We start from the raw sequence: 20,915 nt of genomic DNA on the forward strand, positions 1-20,915 counted from the left end.
ACTGTTTCCGTGCTGTACACCTCTCTGCTGTCTCCATGCTGTACACCTCTATACTGTCTCCGTGCTGTACACCTCTATAATGTCCCCGTGCTGTACACCTCTATAATGTCCCCGTGCTGTACACCTCTATACTGTCTCCGTGCCGTACACCTCTATACTGTCTCGATACTGTACACCTCTATACTGTCTCCGTGCTGTACACCTCTATACTGTCTCCGTGCTGTACACCTCTATGCTGTCTCCATGCTGTACACCTCTATACTGTCCTCGTGCTGTACACCTCTATACTGTCTCCGTGCTGTACACCTCTATACTGTCTCCGTGCTGTACACCTCTATAATGTCCCCGTGCTGTACACCTCTATAATGTCCCCGTGCTGTACACCTCTATTCTGTCTCCGTGCTGTACACCTCTATACTGTCTCCGTGCTCTACACCTCTATTCTGTCTCCGTGCTGTACTCCTCTATACTGTCTCCGTGCTGTACACCTCTATAATGTCCCCGTGCTGTACACCTCTATACTGTCTCCGTGCTGTACACCTCTATAATGTCCCCGTGCTGTACACCTCTATACTGTCTCCGTGCTGTACACCTCTATACTGTCTCCGTGCTGTACACCTCTATTCTGTCTCCGTGCTGTACTCCTCTATACTGTCTCCGTGCTGTACACCTCTATACTGTCCCCGTGCTGTACACCTCTATACTGTCTCCGTGCTGTACACCTCTATACTGTCCCCGTGCTGTACACCTCTATAATGTCCCCGTGCTGTACACCTCTATACTGTCTCCGTGCTGTACACCTCTATAATGTCCCCGTGCTGTACACCTCTATACTGTCTCCGTGCTGTACACCTCCATACTGTCCCCGTGCTGTACACCTCTATTCTGTCTCCGTGCTGTACTCCTCTATACTGTCTCCGTGCTGTACACCTCTATACTGTCCCCGTGCTGTACACCTCTATACTGTCTCCGTGCTGTACACCTCTATACTGTCCCCGTGCTGTACTCCTCTATACTGTCTCCGTGCTGTACACCTCTATACTGTCTCCGTGCTGTACACCTCTATACTGTCTCTGTGCTGTACACCTCTATTCTGTCTCCGTGCTGTACACCTCTATTCTGTCTCCGTGCTGTACACCTCTATACTGTCTCCGTGCTGTACACCTCTATACTGTCTCTGTGCTGTACACCTCTATACTGTCTCCGTGCTGTACACCTCTATACTGTCCCCGTGCTGTACACCTCTATACTGTCTCCGTGCTGTACACCTCTATACTGTCTCCGTGCTGTACACCTCTATACTGTCTCCGTGCTGTACACCTCTATGCTGTCTCCGTGCTCTACACCTCTATTCTGTCTCCGTGCTGTACACCTCTATACTGTCTCCGTGCTCTACACCTCTATTCTGTCTCCGTGCTGTACTCCTCTATACTGTCTCCGTGCTGTACACCTCTATACTGTCTCCGTGCTGTACACCTCTATACTGTCCCCGTGCTGTACTCCTCTATACTGTCTCCGTGCTGTACACCTCTATACTGTCTCCGTGCTGTACACCTCTATACTGTCTCCGTGCTGTACTCCTCTATACTGTCTCCGTGCTGTACACCTCTATACTGTCTCCGTGCTCTACACCTCTATACTGTCCCCGTGCTGTACACCTCTATACTGTCTCCGTGCTGTACACCTCTATGCTGTCTCCGTGCTCTACACCTCTATTCTGTCTCCGTGCTGTACACCTCTATACTGTCTCCGTGCTCTACACCTCTATACTGTCTCCGTGCTGTACACCTCTATGCTGTCTCCGTGCTCTACACCTCTATTCTGTCTCCGTGCTGTACACCTCTATACTGTCTCTGTGCTGTACACCTCTATTCTGTCTCCGTGCTGTACACCTCTATACTGTCCCCGTGCTGTACACCTCTATACTGTCTCCGTGCTGTACACCTCTATGCTGTCTCCGTGCTCTACACCTCTATTCTGTCTCCGTGCTGTACACCTCTATACTGTCTCCGTGCTCTACACCTCTATTCTGTCTCCGTGCTGTACTCCTCTATACTGTCTCCGTGCTGTACACCTCTATACTGTCTCCGTGCTGTACACCTCTATACTGTCTCCGTGCTGTACTCCTCTATACTGTCTCCGTGCTGTACACCTCTATACTGTCTCCGTGCTCTACACCTCTATACTGTCTCTGTGCTGTACACCTCTATTCTGTCTCCGTGCTGTACACCTCTATACTGTCCCCGTGCTGTACACCTCTATACTGTCTCCGTGCTGTACACCTCTATACTGTCTCCGTGCTGTACACCTCTATACTGTCTCCGTGCTGTACACCTCTATGCTGTCTCTGTGCTGTACACCTCCATACTGTCTCCGTGCTGTACACCTCTATACTGTATCCGTGCTGTACACCTCTATGCTGTCTCTGTGCTGTACACCTCCATACTGTCTCCGTGCTGTACACCTCTATACTGTCTCCGTGCTGTACACCTCTATGCTGTCTCTGTGCTGTACACCTCCATACTGTCTCCGTGCTGTACACCTATATACTGTATCCGTGCTGTACACCTCTATACTGTCTCCGTGCTTTACACCTCTATCTTGTCCCCGTGCTGTACACCTCTATACTGTTTCCGTGCTGTACATCTCTATACTGTCTCCGTGCTGTACACCTCTATACTGTCTCCGTGCTGTACACCTCTCTGCTGTCTCCATGCTGTACACCTCCATACTGTCTCCGTGCTGTACACCTCTATACTGTCTCCGTGCTGTACACCTCTATACTGTCTCCGTGCTGTACACCTCTATACTGTTTCCGTGCTGTACACCTCTATGCTGTCTCTGTGCTGTACACCTATATACTGTATCCGTGCTGTACACTTCTATACTGTCTCCGTGCTTTACACCTCTATCTTGTCCCCGTGCTGTACACCTCTATACTGTTTCCGTGCTGTACACCTCTATACTGTCTCCGTGCTGTACACCTCTATACTGTCTCCGTGCTGTACACCTCTATACTGTCCCCGTGCTGTACACCTCCATACTGTCTCCGTGCTGTACACCTCTATGCTGTCTCTGTGCTGTACACCTCTATGCTGTCTCCGTGCTGTACACCTCTATACTGTCTCCGTGCTGTACACCTCTATACTGTCTCTGTGCTGTACACCTCTATACTGTCTCTGTGCTGTACACCTCTATACTGTCTCTGTGCTGTACACCTCTATGCTGTCTCCGTGCTGTACACCTCTATACTGTCCCCGTGCTGTACACCTCCATACTGTCTCCGTGCTGTACACCTCTATACTGTCTCCATGCTGTCCACCTCTATACTGTCTCCGTGCTGTACACCTCTATACTGTCCCCGTGCTGTACACCTCCATACTGTCTCCGTGCTGTACACCTCTATACTGTCTCCATGCTGTCCACCTCTATACTGTCTCCGTGCTGTACACCTCTATACTGTCCCCGTGCTGTACACCTCCATACTGTCTCCGTGCTGTCCACCTCTATACTGTTTCCGTGCTGTACACCTCTGTACTGTCTCCGTGCTGTACACCTCCATACTGTCCCCGTGCTGTACACCTCTATACTGTCTCCATGCTGTCCACCTCTATACTGTCTCCGTGCTGTACACCTCTATACTGTCCCCGTGCTGTACACCTCTATACTGTCTCCATGCTGTCCACCTCTATACTGTCTTCGTGCTGTACACCTCTATACTGTCTCCGTGCTGTACACCTCTATACTGTCCCCGTGCTGTACACCTCCATACTGTCTCCGTGCTGTCCACCTCTATACTGTCTCCGTGCTGTACACCTCTATACTGTCTCCGTACTGTACACCTCTATACTGTCTCCGTGCTGTACACCTCTATACTGTCTCCGTACTGTACACCTCTATACTGTCTCCGTGCTGTACACCTCTATACTGTCTCCGTGCTGTACACCTCTATACTGTCTCCGTGCTCTACACCTCTATTCTGTCTCCGTGCTGTACTCCTCTATACTGTCTCCGTGCTGTACACCTCTATACTGTCTCCGTGCTGTACACCTCTATACTGTCTCCGTACTGTACACCTCTATACTGTCTCTGTGTTGTACACCTCTATACTGTCTCCGTGCTGTACACCTCTATACTGTTTCCGTGCTGTACAACTCAATGCTGTCTCTGTGCTGTACATCTCTATACTGTCCCCGTGCTGTACACCTCTATACTGTCTCCGTAACGTACAGCTCTATACTGTCTCCGTGCCGTACACCTCTATACTGTCTCGATACTGTACACCTCTATACTGTCTCCGTGCTGTACACCTCTATACTGTCTCCGTGCTGTACACCTCTATACTGTCTCCGTGCTTTACACCTCTATACTGTCTCCGTGCTGTACACCTCTATGCTGTCTCCGTGCTGTACACCTCTCTGCTGTCTCCATGCTGTACACCTCTATACTGTCCTCGTGCTGTACACCTCTATACTGTCTCCGTGCTGTACACCTCTATGCTGTCTCTGTGCTGTACACCTCTCTGCTGTCTCCATGCTGTACACCTCTATACTGTCCTCGTGCTGTACACCTCTATACTGTCTCCGTGCTGTACACCTCTATACTGTCTCCGTGCTGTACACCTCTATGCTGTCTCTGTGCTGTACACCTCTATACTGTTTCCGTGCTGTACACCTCTCTGCTGTCTCCATGGTGTACACCTCTATACTGTCTCCATGCTGTACACCTCTATACTGTCCTCGTGCTGTACACCTCTATACTGTCTCCGTGCTGTACACCTCTATACTGTCTCCGTGCTGTACACCTCTATAATGTCCCCGTGCTGTACACCTCTATAATGTCCCCGTGCTGTACACCTCTATTCTGTCTCCGTGCTGTACACCTCTATACTGTCTCCGTGCTGTACACCTCTATAATGTCCCCGTGCTGTACACCTCTATAATGTCCCCGTGCTGTACACCTCTATACTGTCTCCGTGCTCTACACCTCTATTCTGTCTCCGTGCTGTACTCCTCTATACTGTCTCCGTGCTGTACACCTCTATAATGTCCCCGTGCTGTACACCTCTATACTGTCTCCGTGCTGTACACCTCTATAATGTCCCCGTGCTGTACACCTCTATACTGTCCTCGTGCTGTACACCTCTATTCTGTCTCCGTGCTGTACACCTCTATACTGTCTCCGTGCTCTACACCTCTATTCTGTCTCCGTGCTGTACACCTCTATACTGTCTCCGTGCTGTACACCTCTATACTGTCTCCGTGCAGTACACCTCTATACTGTCCCCGTGCTGTACTCCTCTATACTGTCTCCGTGCTGTACACCTCTATTCTGTCTCCGTGCTGTACTCCTCTATACTGTCTCCGTGCTGTACACCTCTATACTGTCTCCGTGCAGTACACCTCTATACTGTCCCCGTGCTGTACTCCTCTATACTGTCTCCGTGCTGTACACCTCTATACTGTCTCCGTGCTGTACACCTCTATACTGTCTCCGTGCTGTACTCCTCTATACTGTCTCCGTGCTGTACACCTCTATACTGTCTCCGTGCTGTACACCTCTATGCTGTCTCTGTGCTGTACACCTCTATACTGTCTCCGTGCTGTACACCTCTCTACTGTCTCCATACTGTACACCTCTATACTGTCTCCGTGCTCTACACCTCTATACTGTCTCTGTGCTGTACACCTCTATTCTGTCTCTGTGCTGTACACCTCTATACTGTCCCCGTGCTGTACACCTCTATACTGTCTCCGTGCTGTACACCTCTATACTGTCTCCGTGCTGTACACCTCTATACTGTCTCCGTGCTGTACACCTCTATGCTGTCTCTGTGCTGTACACCTCCATACTGTCTCCGTGCTGTACACCTCTATACTGTCTCTGTGCTGTACACCTATATACTGTATCCGTGCTGTACACCTCTATACTGTCTCCGTGCTTTACACCTCTATCTTGTCCCCGTGCTGTACACCTCTATACTGTTTCCGTGCTGTACATCTCTATACTGTCTCCGTGCTGTACACCTCTCTGCTGTCTCCATGCTGTACACCTCCATACTGTCTCCGTGCTGTACACCTCTATACTGTCTCCGTGCTGTACACCTCTATACTGTCTCCGTGCTGTACACCTCTATACTGTTTCCGTGCTGTACACCTCTATGCTGTCTCTGTGCTGTACACCTATATACTGTATCCGTGCTGTACACCTCTATACTGTCTCCGTGCTTTACACCTCTATCTTGTCCCCGTGCTGTACACCTCTATACTGTTTCCGTGCTGTACACCTCTATACTGTCTCCGTGCTGTACACCTCTATACTGTCTCCGTGCTGTACACCTCCATACTGTCTCCGTGCTGTACACCTCTATGCTGTCTCTGTGCTGTACACCTCTATGCTGTCTCCGTGCTGTACACCTCTATACTGTCTCCGTGCTGTACACCTCTATACTGTCTCTGTGCTGTACACCTCTATACTGTCTCTGTGCTGTACACCTCTATACTGTCTCCGTGCTGTACACCTCTATACTGTCTCTGTGCTGTACACCTCTATGCTGTCTCCGTGCTGTACACCTCTATACTGTCCCCGTGCTGTACACCTCCATACTGTCTCCGTGCTGTACACCTCTATACTGTCTCCATGCTGTCCACCTCTATACTGTCTCCGTGCTGTACACCTCTATACTGTCCCCGTGCTGTACACCTCCATACTGTCTCCGTGCTGTACACCTTTATACTGTCTCCATGCTGTCCACCTCTATACTGTCCCCGTGCTGTACACCTCCATACTGTCCCCGTGCTGTACACCTCTATGCTGTCTCCATGCTGTACACCTCTATACTGTCTCCGTACTGTACACCTCTATACTGTCTCCGTGCTGTACACCTCTATACTGTCTCCGTACTGTACACCTCTATACTGTCTCCGTACTGTACACCTCTATACTGTCTCCGTGCTGTACACCTCTATACTGTATCCGTGCTGTACACCTCTATACTGTCTCCGTGTTTTACACCTCTATCTTGTCCCCGTGCTGTACACCTCTATACTGTTTCCGTGCTGTACACCTCTATACTGTCTCCGTGCTGTACACCTCTATACTGTCCTCGTGCTGTACACCTCCATACTGTTTCCGTGCTGTACACCTCTATGCTGTCTCTGTGCTGTACACCTCTATGCTGTCTCCATGCTGTACACCTCTATACTGTCCTCGTGCTGTACACCTCTATACTATCTCCGTGCTGTACACCTCAATGCTGTCTCTGTGCTGTAAACCTCTATACTGTCTCCGTGCTGTACACCTCTATACTGTCTCCGTGCTGTACATCTCTATACTGTCCCCGTGCTGTACACCTCTATACTGTCTCCGTAACGTACAGCTCTATACTGTCTCCGTGCTGTACACCTCTATACTGTCTCGATACTGTACACCTCTATACTGTCTCCGTGCTGTACACCTCTATACTGTCTCCGTGCTGTACACCTCTATACTGTCTCCGTGCTCTACACCTCTATACTGTCTCCGTGCTCTACACCTCTATACTGTCTCCGTGCAGTACACCTCTATACTGTCTCCATACTGTACACCTCTATACTGTCTCCGTGCTGTACACCTCTATACTGTCTCCATACTGTACACCTCTATACTGTCCCCGTGCTGTACACCTCTATACAGTCTCCGTACTGTACACCTCTATACTGTCTCCGTGCTGTACACCTCTATACTGTCTCAGTGCTGTACACCTCTATACTGTCTCCATACTGAACACCTCTATACTGTCCCCGTGCTGTACTCCTCTATACAGTCTCCGTACTGTACACCTCTATACAGTCTCCGTACTGTACACCTCTATACTGTCTCCGTGCTGTACACCTCTATACTGTCTCAGTGCTGTACACCTCTATACTGTCTCCGTGCTGTACACCTCTATACCGTCTCCATACTGTACACCTCTATACTGTCTCCATGCTGTACACCTCTATACTGTCTCCGTGCTGTACACCTCTATACTGTTTCCGTGCTGTACACCTCTATGCTGTCTCTGTGCTGTACACCTATATACTGTATCCGTGCTGTACACCTCTATACTGTCTCCGTGCTTTACACCTCTATCTTGTACCCGTGCTGTACACCTCTATACTGTTTCCGTGCTGTACACCTCTATACTGTCTCCGTGCGGTACACCTCTATACTGTCTCCGTGCTGTACACCTCTATACTGTCTCCGTGCTGTACACCTCTATACTGTCCTCGTGCTGTACACCTCCATACTGTCTCCGTGCTGTACACCTCTATGCTGTCTCTGTGCTGTACACCTCTATATTGTCTCTGTGCTGTACACCTCTATACTGTCTCCATGCTGTACACCTCTATACTGTCCTCGTGCTGTACACCTCTATACTGTCTCCGTGCTGTACACCTGAATGCTGTCTCTGTGTTGTACACCTCTATACTGTCTCCGTGCTGTACACCTCTATACTGTTTCCGTGCTGTACAACTCAATGCTGTCTCTGTGCTGTACATCTCTATACTGTCCCCGTGCTGTACACCTCTATACTGTCTCCGTAACGTACAGCTCTATACTGTCTCCGTGCCGTACACCTCTATACTGTCTCGATACTGTACACCTCTATACTGTCTCCGTGCTCTACACCTCTGTACTGTCCCCGTACTGTACACCTCTATACTGTCTCCGTGCTGTACACCTCTATACTGTCTCCGTGCTGTACACCTCTATACTGTCTCCGTGCTGTACACCTCTATACTGTCTCCGTGCTGTACACCTCTATACTGTCCCCGTGCTGTACACCTCTATACTGTCTCCGTGCTGTACACCTCTATACTGTCTCCGTGCTGTACACCTCTATACTGTCTCCATACTGTACACCTCTATACTGTCTCCGTGCTGTACACCTCTATACTGTCTCCGTGCTGTACACCTCTATACTGTCTCCGCACTGTCCACCTCTATACTGTCTCCGTGCTGTACACCTCTATACTGTCCCCGTGCTGTAAACCTCTATACTGTCTCCGTGCTGTACACCTCGATACTGTCTCCGTGCAGTACACCTCTATACTGTCCCCGTGCTGTACATCTCTATACTGTCCCCGTGCTGTACACCTCTATACTGTCTCCGTAACGTACAGCTCTATACTGTCTCCGTGCCGTACACCTCTATACTGTCTCGATACTGTACACCTCTATACTGTCTCCGTTCTCTACACCTCTATACTGTCTCCGTGCTCTACACCTCTATACTATCTCCGTGCTGTACATCTCTATACTGTCTCCGTGCTGTACACCTCTATACTGTCTCCGTGCAGTACACCTCTATACTGTCTCCGTGCTGTACACCTCTATACTGTCTCCGTGCTGTACACCTCTATACTGTCTCCGTGCTGTACACCTCTATACTGTCCCCATGCTGTACACCTCTATACTGTCTCCGTGCTGTACACCTCTATACTGTCTCCGTACTGTCCACCTCTATGCTGTCCCCGTGCTGTACACCTCTATTCTGTCCCCGTGCTGTACACCTCTATACTGTCTCCGTGCTCTACACCTCTATACTGTCCCCGTGCTGTACACCTCTATACTATCTCCGTACTGTCCACCTCTATACTGTCCCCGTGCTGTACACCTCTATACTGTCTCCATACTGGACACCTCTATACTGTCTCCGTGCTGTACACCTCTATACTGTCTCCGTGCTGTACACCTCTATACTGTCTCCATACTGTACACCTCTATACTGTCCCCGTGCTGTACACCTCTATACTATCTCCGTACTGTCCACCTCTATACTGTCCCCGTGCTGTACACCTCTATTCTGTCCCCGTGCTGTACACCTCTATACTGTCTCCGTGCTGTACTCCTCTATACTGTCCCCGTGCTGTACACATCAACACTGTCCCCGTGCTGTACAGCTCTATACTGTCTCCGTGCTGTACACCTCTATACTGTCCCCGTGCTGTACACCTCTATACTGTCCCCGTGCTGTACACCTCTATACTGTCTCCGTGCTGTACACCTCTATACTGTCTCCGTGCTGTACACCTCTATACTGTCCCCGTGCTATACACCTCTATACTGTCTCCGTGCTCTACACCTCTATACTGTCTCCGTGCTGTCCACCTCTATACTGTCTCCGTGCTCTACACCTCTATACTGTTTCCGTGCTGTACACCTCTATACTGTCTCCGTGCTGTACACCTCTATACTGTCCCCGTGCCGTACACCTCTATACTGTCCCCGTGCCGTACACCTCTATACTGTCTCTGTGCTGTACACCTCTATACTGTCTCCGTGCTCTACACCTCTATACTGTTTCCGTGCTGTACACCTCTATACTGTCCCCGTGCTGTACACCTCTATACTGTTTCCGTGCTGTACACCTCTATACTGTCTCCGTACTGTACACCTCTATACTGTCTCTGTGCTGTACACCTCTATACTGTCTCCGTGCTGTACACATCAACACTGTCTCCGTGCTGTACACCTCTATACTGTCTCCGTACTGTACACCTCTATACTGTCTCCGTGCTGTACACATCAACACTGTCTCCGTGCTGTACACCTCTATACTGTTTCCGTGCTGTACACCTCTATACTGTCTCCGTGCTGTACACCTCTATACTGTCCACGTGCTGTACACCTCTATACTGTCTCCGTGCTCTACACCTCTATACTGTCTCCGTGCTGTAGACCTCTGTACTGTCCCCGTGCTGTACACCTCTGTACTGTCTCCGTGCTGTACACCTCTATACTGTCTCCGTGCTGTACACCTCTATACTGTTTCCGTACTGTAAACCTCTGTACTGTCTCCGTGCTGTACACCTCTATACTGTCTCCGTGCTGTACACTAATATACTGTCTCCGTGCTGTACACCTCTATACTGTCTCCGTGCTGTACACCTCTATACTGTCTCCGTGCTGTACACCTCTATACTGTTTCCGTGCTGTACACTTCTATACTGTTTCCGTGCTGTACACCTCTATACTGTCTCTGTGCAGTACACCTCTATACTGTCTCTATACTGTACACCTCTATACTGTCTCCGTGCTGTACACCTCTATACTGTCTCCGTGCTGTACACATCAACACTGTCTCCGTGCTGTACATCTCTATACTATCTCCGTGCTGTACACCTCTATACTGTCTCTTTTCTGTACACCTCTATACTGTCTCCGTGCTGTACACCTCTATACTGTCTCCGTGCTGTACACATCAACACTGTCTCCGTGCTGTACACCTCTATACTGTCTTCGTGCTCTACACCTCTATACTGTCTCCGTGCTGTACACCTCTATACTGTCCCGGTGCTGTACACCTCTATACTGTCTCCGTGCTGTACACCTCTATACTGTCTCCGTGCTGTACACCTCTATACTGTCTCCGTGCTGTACACCTCTATACTGTCTCCGTGCTGTACACCTCTATCCTGTCTCAGTGCTGTACATCTCTATACTGTCCCCGTGCTGTACACCTCTATACTGTCCCCGTGCTGTACACCTCTATACTGTCTCCGTGCTGTACACCTCTATACTGTCTCTGTGCTGTACACCTCTATACTGTCTCCGTGCTGTACACATCAACACTGTCTCCGTGCTGTCCACCTCTATACTGTCTCCGTACTGTACACCTCTATACTGTCCCCGTGCTGTACACATCAACACTGTCTCCGTGCTGTACACTTCTCTCCTGTTTCCGTGCTGTACACCTCTATACTGTCTCCGTGCTGTACACCTCTATACTGTCTCCGTGCTGTACACCTCTATACTGTCCCCGTGCTGTACACCTCTATACTGTCCCCATGCTGTACACCTCTATACTGTCTCCGTGCTCTACACCTCTGTACTGTCTCCGTGCTGTACACCTCTGTACTGTCTCCGTGCTGTACACCTCTGTACTGTCTCCGTGCTCTACACCTCTATATTGTCTCCGTGCTGTACACCTCTGTACTGTCCCCGTGCTGTACACCTCTATACTGTCTCTGTGCTGTACACCTCTATACTGTCTCTGTGCTGTACACCTCTATACTGTCTCCGTGCTGTACACATCAACACTGTCTCCGTGCTGTCCACCTCTATACTGTCTCCGTACTGTACACCTCTATACTGTCCCCGTGCTGTACACATCAACACTGTCTCCGTGCTGTACACTTCTCTCCTGTTTCCGTGCTGTACACCTCTATACTGTCTCCGTGCTGTACACCTCTATACTGTCTCCGTGCTGTACACCTCTGTACTGTCCCCGTGCTGTACACTAATATACTGTCTCCGTGCTGTACACCTCTATACTGTCTCCGTGCTGTACACCTCTATACTGTTTCCGAGCTGTACACTTCTATACTGTTTCCGTGCTGTACACCTCTATACTGTCTCTGTGCAGTACACCTCTATACTGTCTCTATACTGTACACCTCTATGCTGTCTCCGTGCTGTACATCTCTATACTGTCTCCGTGCTGTACACCTCTATACTGTCCCTATACTGTACACCTCTATACTGTCTCCGTGCTGTCCACCTCTATACTGTCTCCGTGCTCTACACCTCTATACTGTTTCCGTGCTGTACACCTCTATACTGTCTCCGTGCTGTACACCTCTATACTGTCCCCGTGCCGTACACCTCTATACTGTCCCCGTGCCGTACACCTCTATACTGTCTCTGTGCTGTACACCTCTATACTGTCTCCGTGCTCTACACCTCTATACTGTTTCCGTGCTGTACACCTCTATACTGTCCCCGTGCTGTACACCTCTATACTGTTTCCGTGCTGTACACCTCTATACTGTCTCCGTACTGTACACCTCTATACTGTCTCTGTGCTGTACACCTCTATACTGTCTCCGTGCTGTACACATCAACACTGTCTCCGTGCTGTACACCTCTATACTGTCTCCGTACTGTACACCTCTATACTGTCTCCGTGCTGTACACATCAACACTGTCTCCGTGCTGTACACCTCTATACTGTTTCCGTGCTGTACACCTCTATACTGTCTCCGTGCTGTACACCTCTATACTGTCCACGTGCTGTACACCTCTATACTGTCTCCGTGCTCTACACCTCTATACTGTCTCCGTGCTGTAGACCTCTGTACTGTCCCCGTGCTGTACACCTCTGTACTGTCTCCGTGCTGTACACCTCTATACTGTCTCCGTGCTGTACACCTCTATACTGTTTCCGTACTGTAAACCTCTGTACTGTCTCCGTGCTGTACACCTCTATACTGTCTCCGTGCTGTACACTAATATACTGTCTCCGTGCTGTACACCTCTATACTGTCTCCGTGCTGTACACCTCTATACTGTCTCCGTGCTGTACACCTCTATACTGTCTCCGTGCTGTACACCTCTATACTGTCTCCGTGCTGTACACCTCTATCCTGTCTCAGTGCTGTACATCTCTATACTGTCCCCGTGCTGTACACCTCTATACTGTCCCCGTGCTGTACACCTCTATACTGTCTCTGTGCTGTACACCTCTATACTGTCTCTGTGCTGTACACCTCTATACTGTCTCCGTGCTGTACACATCAACACTGTCTCCGTGCTGTACACCTCTATACTGTCTCCGTGCTGTACACCTCTATACTGTCTCTGTGCTGTACACCTCTATACTGTCTCCGTGCTGTACACATCAACACTGTCTCCGTGCTGTACACCTCTATACTGTCTCCGTGCTGTACACCTCTATACTGTCTCCGTGCTGTACACATCAACACTGTCTCCGTGCTGTACACCTCTATACTGTCTCCGTGCTGTACACCTCTATACTGTCTCCGTGCTGTACACCTCTATACTGTCCCCGTGCTGTACACCTCTGTACTGTCCCCGTGCTGTACACCTCTGTACTGTCTCCGTGCTGTACACCTCTATACTGTCTCTGTGCTGTACACTAATATACTGTCTCCGTGCTGTACACCTCTATACTGTCTCCGTGCTGTACACCTCTATACTGTTTCCGTGCTGTACACTTCTATACTGTTTCCGTGCTGTACACCTCTATACTGTCTCTGTGCAGTACACCTCTATACTGTCTCTATACTGTACACCTCTATGCTGTCTCCGTGCTGTACATCTCTATACTATCTCCGTGCTGTACACCTCTATACTGTCTCTTTTCTGTACACCTCTATACTGTCTCCGTGCTGTACACCTCTATACTGTCTCCGTGCTGTACACATCAACACTGTCTCCGTGCTGTACACCTCTATACTGTCTTCGTGCTCTACACCTCTATCCTGTCTCCGTGCTGTACACCTCTATACTGTCTCCGTGCTGTACACCTCTATACTGTCTCCGTGCTGTACACCTCTATACTGTCTCCGTGCTGTACACCTCTATACTGTCTCCGTGCTGTACACCTCTATCCTGTCTCAGTGCTGTACATCTCTATACTGTCCCCGTGCTGTACACCTCTATACTGTCCCCGTGCTGTACACCTCTATACTGTCTCTGTGCTGTACACCTCTATACTGTCTCTGTGCTGTACACCTCTATACTGTCTCCGTGCTGTACACATCAACACTGTCTCCGTGCTGTACACCTCTATACTGTCTCCGTACTGTACACCTCTATACTGTCCCCGTGCTGTACACATCAACACTGTCTCCGTGCTGTACACTTCTCTCCTGTTTCCGTGCTGTACACCTCTATACTGTCTCCGTGCTCTACACCTCTATACTGTCTCCGTGCTGTACACCTCTATACTGTCTCCGTGCTGTACACCTCTATACTGTCTCCGTGCTGTACATCTCTATACTGTCCCCGTGCTGTACACCTCTATACTGTCCCCGTGCTGTACACCTCTATACTGTCTCTGTGCTGTACACCTCTATACTGTCTCTGTGCTGTACACCTCTATACTGTCTCCGTGCTGTACACATCAACACTGTCTCCGTGCTGTACACCTCTATACTGTCTCCGTACTGTACACCTCTATACTGTCCCCGTGCTGTACACATCAACACTGTCTCCGTGCTGTACACTCCTCTCCTGTTTCCGTGCTGTACACCTCTATACTGTCTCCGTGCTGTACACATCTATACTGTCTCCGTGCTGTACACCTCTATACTGTCCCCGTGCTGTACACCTCTATACTGTCTCCGTGCTGTACACCTCTATACTGTCCCCATGCTGTACACCTCTATACTGTCCCCGTGCTGTACACCTCTATACTGTCTCCGTGCTGTACACCTCTATACTGTCCCCATGCTGTACACCTCTATACTGTCCCCGTGCTGTACACCTCTATACTGTCTCCGTGCTGTACACCTCTATACTGTCCCCATGCTGTACACCTCTATACTGTCCCCATGCTGTACACCTCTATACTGTCCCCGTGCTGTACACCTCTGTACTGTCTCCGTGCTGTACACCTCTGTACTGTCTCCGTCCTGTACACCTCTATACTATTTCCGTACTGTACACCTCTACACTGTCTCCGTGCTGTACACCTCTATACTGTCTCCGTGCTGTACACTAATATACTGTCTCCGTGCTGTACACCTCTATACTGTCTCCGTGCTGTACACTTCTATACTGTTTCCGTGCTGTACACCTCTATACTGTCTCTGTGTTGTACACCTCTATACTGTCTCCGTGCTGTACACCTCTATACTGTTTCCGTGCTGTACACTTCTATACTGTTTCCGTGCTGTACACCTGTATACTGTCTCTATACTGTACACCTCTATGCTGTCTCCGTGCTGTACATCTCTATACTGTCTCCGTGCTGTACACCTCTATACTGTCTCTATACTGTACACCTCTATGCTGTCTCCGTGCTGTACATCTCTATACTGTCTCCGTGCTCTACACCTCTATACTGTCTCTATACTGTACACCTCTATACTGTCTCTGTGCAGTACAACTCTATACTTTACATCTCTATACTGTCTCCGTGCTCTACACCTCTATACTGTCTCCGTGCTCTACACATCTATACTGTCTCCGTGCTGTACACATCAACACTGTCTACGTGCTGTACACCTCTATACTGTCTCCGTGCTGTACACCTCTATACTGTCTCCGTGCTGTACACCTCTATACTGTCTCCATACTGTACACCTCTGTACTGTCTCCGTGCTGTACACATCAACACTGTCTCCGTGCTGTACACCTCTATACTGTCTCCGTGCTGTACACCTCTATACTGTCTCCGTGCTGTACACCTCTATACTGTCTCCATACTGTACACCTCTGTACTGTCTCCGTGCTGTACACCTCCATACTGTCTCCGTGCTGTACACCTCCATACTGTCTCCGTGCAGTACACCTCTATACTGTCCCCGTGCTGTACACCTCTATGCTGTCTCCGTACTGTACACCTCTATACTGTCTCCGTGCTGTACACCTCTATACTGTCTCCGTGCTGTACACCTCTATACTGTCTCCGTGCCGTACACCTCTATACTGTCTCCGTGCTGTACACCTCTATACTGTCTCGATACTGTACACCTCTATACTGTCTCCGTGCTGTACACCTCTATACTGTCTCCGTGCTGTACACCGCTATACTGTCCCCGTGCTGTACACCTCTATACTGTCTCCGTGCCGTACATCTCTATACTGTCTCCGTGCCGTACACCTCTATACTGTCTCCGTGCTGTACACCTCTATACTGTCTCCGTGCCGTACACCTCTATACTGTCTCCGTGCCGTACACCTCTATGCTGTCTCCGTGCTGTACACCTCTATACTGTCCCCGTGCTGTACACCTCTATACTGTCCCCGTGCTGTACACCTCTATACTGTCCCCGTGCTGTACACCTCTATACTGTCTCCGTGCCGTACACCTCTATACTGTCTCCGTGCTGTACACCTCTATACTGTCTCCGTGCTGTACACCTCTATACTGTCTCCGTGCTGTACACCTCTATACTGTCTCCGTGCTGTACACCTCTATACTGTCTCCGTGCTGTACACCTCTATGCTGTCTCCGTGCTGTACACCTCTATACTGTCCCCGTGCTGTACACCTCTATACTGTCTCCGTGCCGTACACCTCTATACTGTCTCCGTGCTGTACACCTCTATACTGTCTCCGTGCCGTACACCTCTATACTGTCTCCGTGCTGTACACCTCTATACTGTCTCCGTGCTGTACACCTCTATAGTGTCTCCATACTGTACACCTCTATAATGTCCCCGTGCTGTACACCTCTATAATGTCCCCGTGCTGTACACCTCTATACTGTCTCCGTGCTGTACACCTCTATACTGTCTCCGTGCTGTACACCTCTATACTGTCTCCGTGCTCTACACCTCTATACTGTCCCCGTGCTGTACACCTCTATAATGTCCCCGTGCTGTACACCTCTATACTGTCCCCGTGCTGTACACCTCTATACTGTCTCCGTGCTGTACACTAATATACTGTCTACGTGCTGTACACCTCTATACTGTCTCCGTGCTGTATACCTCTATACTGTTTCCGTGCTGTACACCTCTATACTGTCTCCATACTGTACACCTCTATACTGTCCCCGTGCTGTACACCTCTATACTGTCCCCGTGCTGTATACCTCTATACTGTTTCCGTGCTGTACACCTCTATACTGTCTCCATACTGTACACCTCTATACTGTCTCCATACTGTACACCTCTATACTGTCCCCATACTGTCCACCTCTATACTGTCCCCGTGCTGTACACCTCTATACTGTCTCCGTGCCGTACACCTCTATATTGTCTCCGTGCCGTACACCTCTATATTGTCTCCGTGCTGTACACCTCTATACTGTCCCCGTGCTGTACACCTCTATACTGTCTCCGTGCCGTACACCTCTATATTGTCTCAGTGCTGTACACCTCTATACTGTCCCCGTGCTGTACATCTCTATTCTGTCTCCGTGCTGTACACCTCTATATTGTCCCCGTGCTGTACACCTCTATACTGTCCCCGTGCTGTACATCTCTATTCTGTCTCCGTGCTCTACACCTCTATACTGTCTCCGTGCTCTACACCTCTATACTGTCTCCGTGCTGTACACCTCTATACTGTCTCCGTGCTGTACACCTCTATACTGTCTCCGTGCTGTACACCTCTATATTGTCTCCGTGCTCTACACCTCTATACTGTCTCCGTGCTCTACACCTCTATACTGTCCCCGTGCTGTACACCTCTATACTGTCCCCGTGCTGTACATCTCTATTCTGTCTCCGTGCTCTACACCTCTATACTGTCTCCGTGCTCTACACCTCTATACTGTCTCCGTGCTGTACACCTCTATACTGTCTCCGTGCTCTCCACCTCTATACTGTCCCCGTGCTGTACACCTCTATACTGTCCCCGTGCTGTACACCTCTATACTGTCTCCGTGCTGTACACCTCTATACTGTCTCCGTGCCGTACACCTCTATACTGTCCTCGTGCTGTACACATCAACACTGTCTCCGTGCTGTACACCTCTATACTGTCCCCGTGCTGTACACCTCTATACTGTCCCCGTGCTGTACACCTCTATACTGTCTCCGTGCTGTACACCTCTATACTGTCTCCGTGCTGTACACCTCTATACTGTCCCCGTGCTGTACACCTCTATACTGTCTCCATACTGTACACCTCTATACTGTCTCCGTGCTGTACACCTCTATACTGTCTCCGTGCTGTACACCTCTATACAGTCCCCGTGCTGTACACCTCTATACTGTCCCCGTGCTGTACACCTCTATACTGTCTCCATACTGTACACCTCTATACTGTCTCCGTGCTGTACACCTCTATACTGTCTCCGTGCTGTACACCTCTATACTGTCCCCGTGCTGTACACCTCTATACAGTCCCCGTACTGTACACCTCTATACTGTCTCCGTGCTGTAGACCTCTATACTGTCTCCGTGCTGTACACCTCTATACTGTCTCCGTGCCGTACACCTCTATACTGTCTCCGTGCCGTACACCTCTATACTGTCCCCGTGCTGTACACCTCTATACTGTCCTCGTGCTGTACACCTCTATTCTGTCTCCGTGCTCTACACCTCTATACTGTCTCCATGCTGTACACCTCTATACTGTCCCCGTGCTGTACATCTCTATTCTGTCTCCGTGCTCTACACCTCTATACTGTTTCCATGCTGTACACCTCTATACTGTCCCCGTGCTGTACACCTCTATACTGTCCTCGTGCTGTACACCTCTATTCTGTCTCCGTGCTCTACACCTCTATACTGTCTCCATGCTGTACACCTCTATACTGTCCCCGTGCTGTACATCTCTATTCTGTCTCCGTGCTCTACACCTCTATACTGTCTCCATGCTGTACACCTCTATACTGTCCCCGTGCTGTACATCTCTATTCTGTCTCCGTGCTCTACACCTCTATACTGTCTCTGTGCTCTACACCTCTATACTGTCTCCGTGCTGTACACCTCTATACTGTCTCCGTGCTCTCCACCTCTATACTGTCCCCGTGCTGTACACCTCTATACTGTCCCCGTGCTGTACACCTCTATACTGTCTCCGTGCTGTACACCTCTATACTGTCTCCGTGCTGTACACCTCTATACTGTCTCCGTGCCGTACACCTCTATACTGTCCTCGTGCTGTACACATCAACACTGTCTCCGTGCTGTACACCTCTATACTGTCCCCGTGCTGTACACCTCTATACTGTCTCCGTGCTGTACACCTCTATACTGTCTCCGTGCTGTACACCTCTATACTGTCCCCGTGCTGTACACCTCTATACTGTCTCCGTGCTGTACACCTCTATACTGTCTCCGTGCTGTACACCTCTATACAGTCCCCGTGCTGTACACCTCTATACAGTCCCCGTGCTGTACACCTCCATACTGTCTCCGTGCTGTACACCTCTATACAGTCCCCGTGCTGTACACCTCTATACTGTCTCCGTGCCGTACACCTCTATACAGTCCCCGTGCTGTACACCTCCATACTGTCTCCGTGCTGTACACCTCTATACAGTCCCCGTGCTGTACACCTCTATACTGTCTCCGTGCCGTACACCTCTATACTGTCTCCGTGCCGTACACCTCTATACTGTCTCCGTGCCGTACACCTCTATACTGTCCCCGTGTTGTACACCTCTATACAGTCCCCGTGCTGTACACCTCTATACAGTCCCCGTGCTGTACACCTCCATACTGTCTCCGTGCTGTACACCTCTATACAGTCCCCGTGCTGTACACCTCTATACTGTCTCCGTGCTGTACACCTCTATACTGTCTCCGTGCCGTACACCTCTATACTGTCTCCGTGCCGTACACCTCTATACAGTCCCCGTGCTGTACACCTCTATACTGTCTCCGTGCTGTACACCTCTATACTGTCTCCGTGCCGTACACCTCTATGCTGTCTCCGTGCTGTACACCTCTATACTGTCTCCGTGCCGTACACCTCTATACAGTCCCCGTGCTGTACACCTCTATACAGTCCCCGTGCTGTACACCTCTATACTGTCTCCGTGCTGTACACCTCTATACTGTCTCCGTGCCGTACACCTCTATGCTGTCTCCATGCTGTACACCTCTATACTGTCTCCGTGCTGTACACCTCTATACTGTCTCCGTGCTGTACACCTCTATGCTGTCTCCGTGCCGTACACCTCTATACTGTCTCCGTGCTGTACACCTCTATACTGTCCCCGTGCTGTACACCTCTATACTGTCTCCGTGCTGTACACCTCTATACAGTCCCCGTGCTGTACACCTCTATACTGTTTCCGTGCTGTACACCTCTATACTGTCTCCGTGCCGTACACCTCTATACTGTCTCCGTGCCGTACACCTCTATACTGTCTCCGTGCCGTACACCTCTATACTGTCCCCGTGCCGTACACCTCTATGCTGTCTCCGTGCTGTACACCTCTATGCTGTCTCCGTGCTGTACACCTCTATACTGTCTCCGTGCTGTACACCTCTATACTGTCTCCGTGCTGTACACCT

This window comes from Chiloscyllium plagiosum, unplaced genomic scaffold (genome assembly GCF_037043375.1).
Source record: "Chiloscyllium plagiosum isolate Xiang-an unplaced genomic scaffold, Cpla_swu_hap1 HiC_scaffold_4, whole genome shotgun sequence".
NCBI lineage: Eukaryota > Metazoa > Chordata > Chondrichthyes > Orectolobiformes > Hemiscylliidae > Chiloscyllium > Chiloscyllium plagiosum.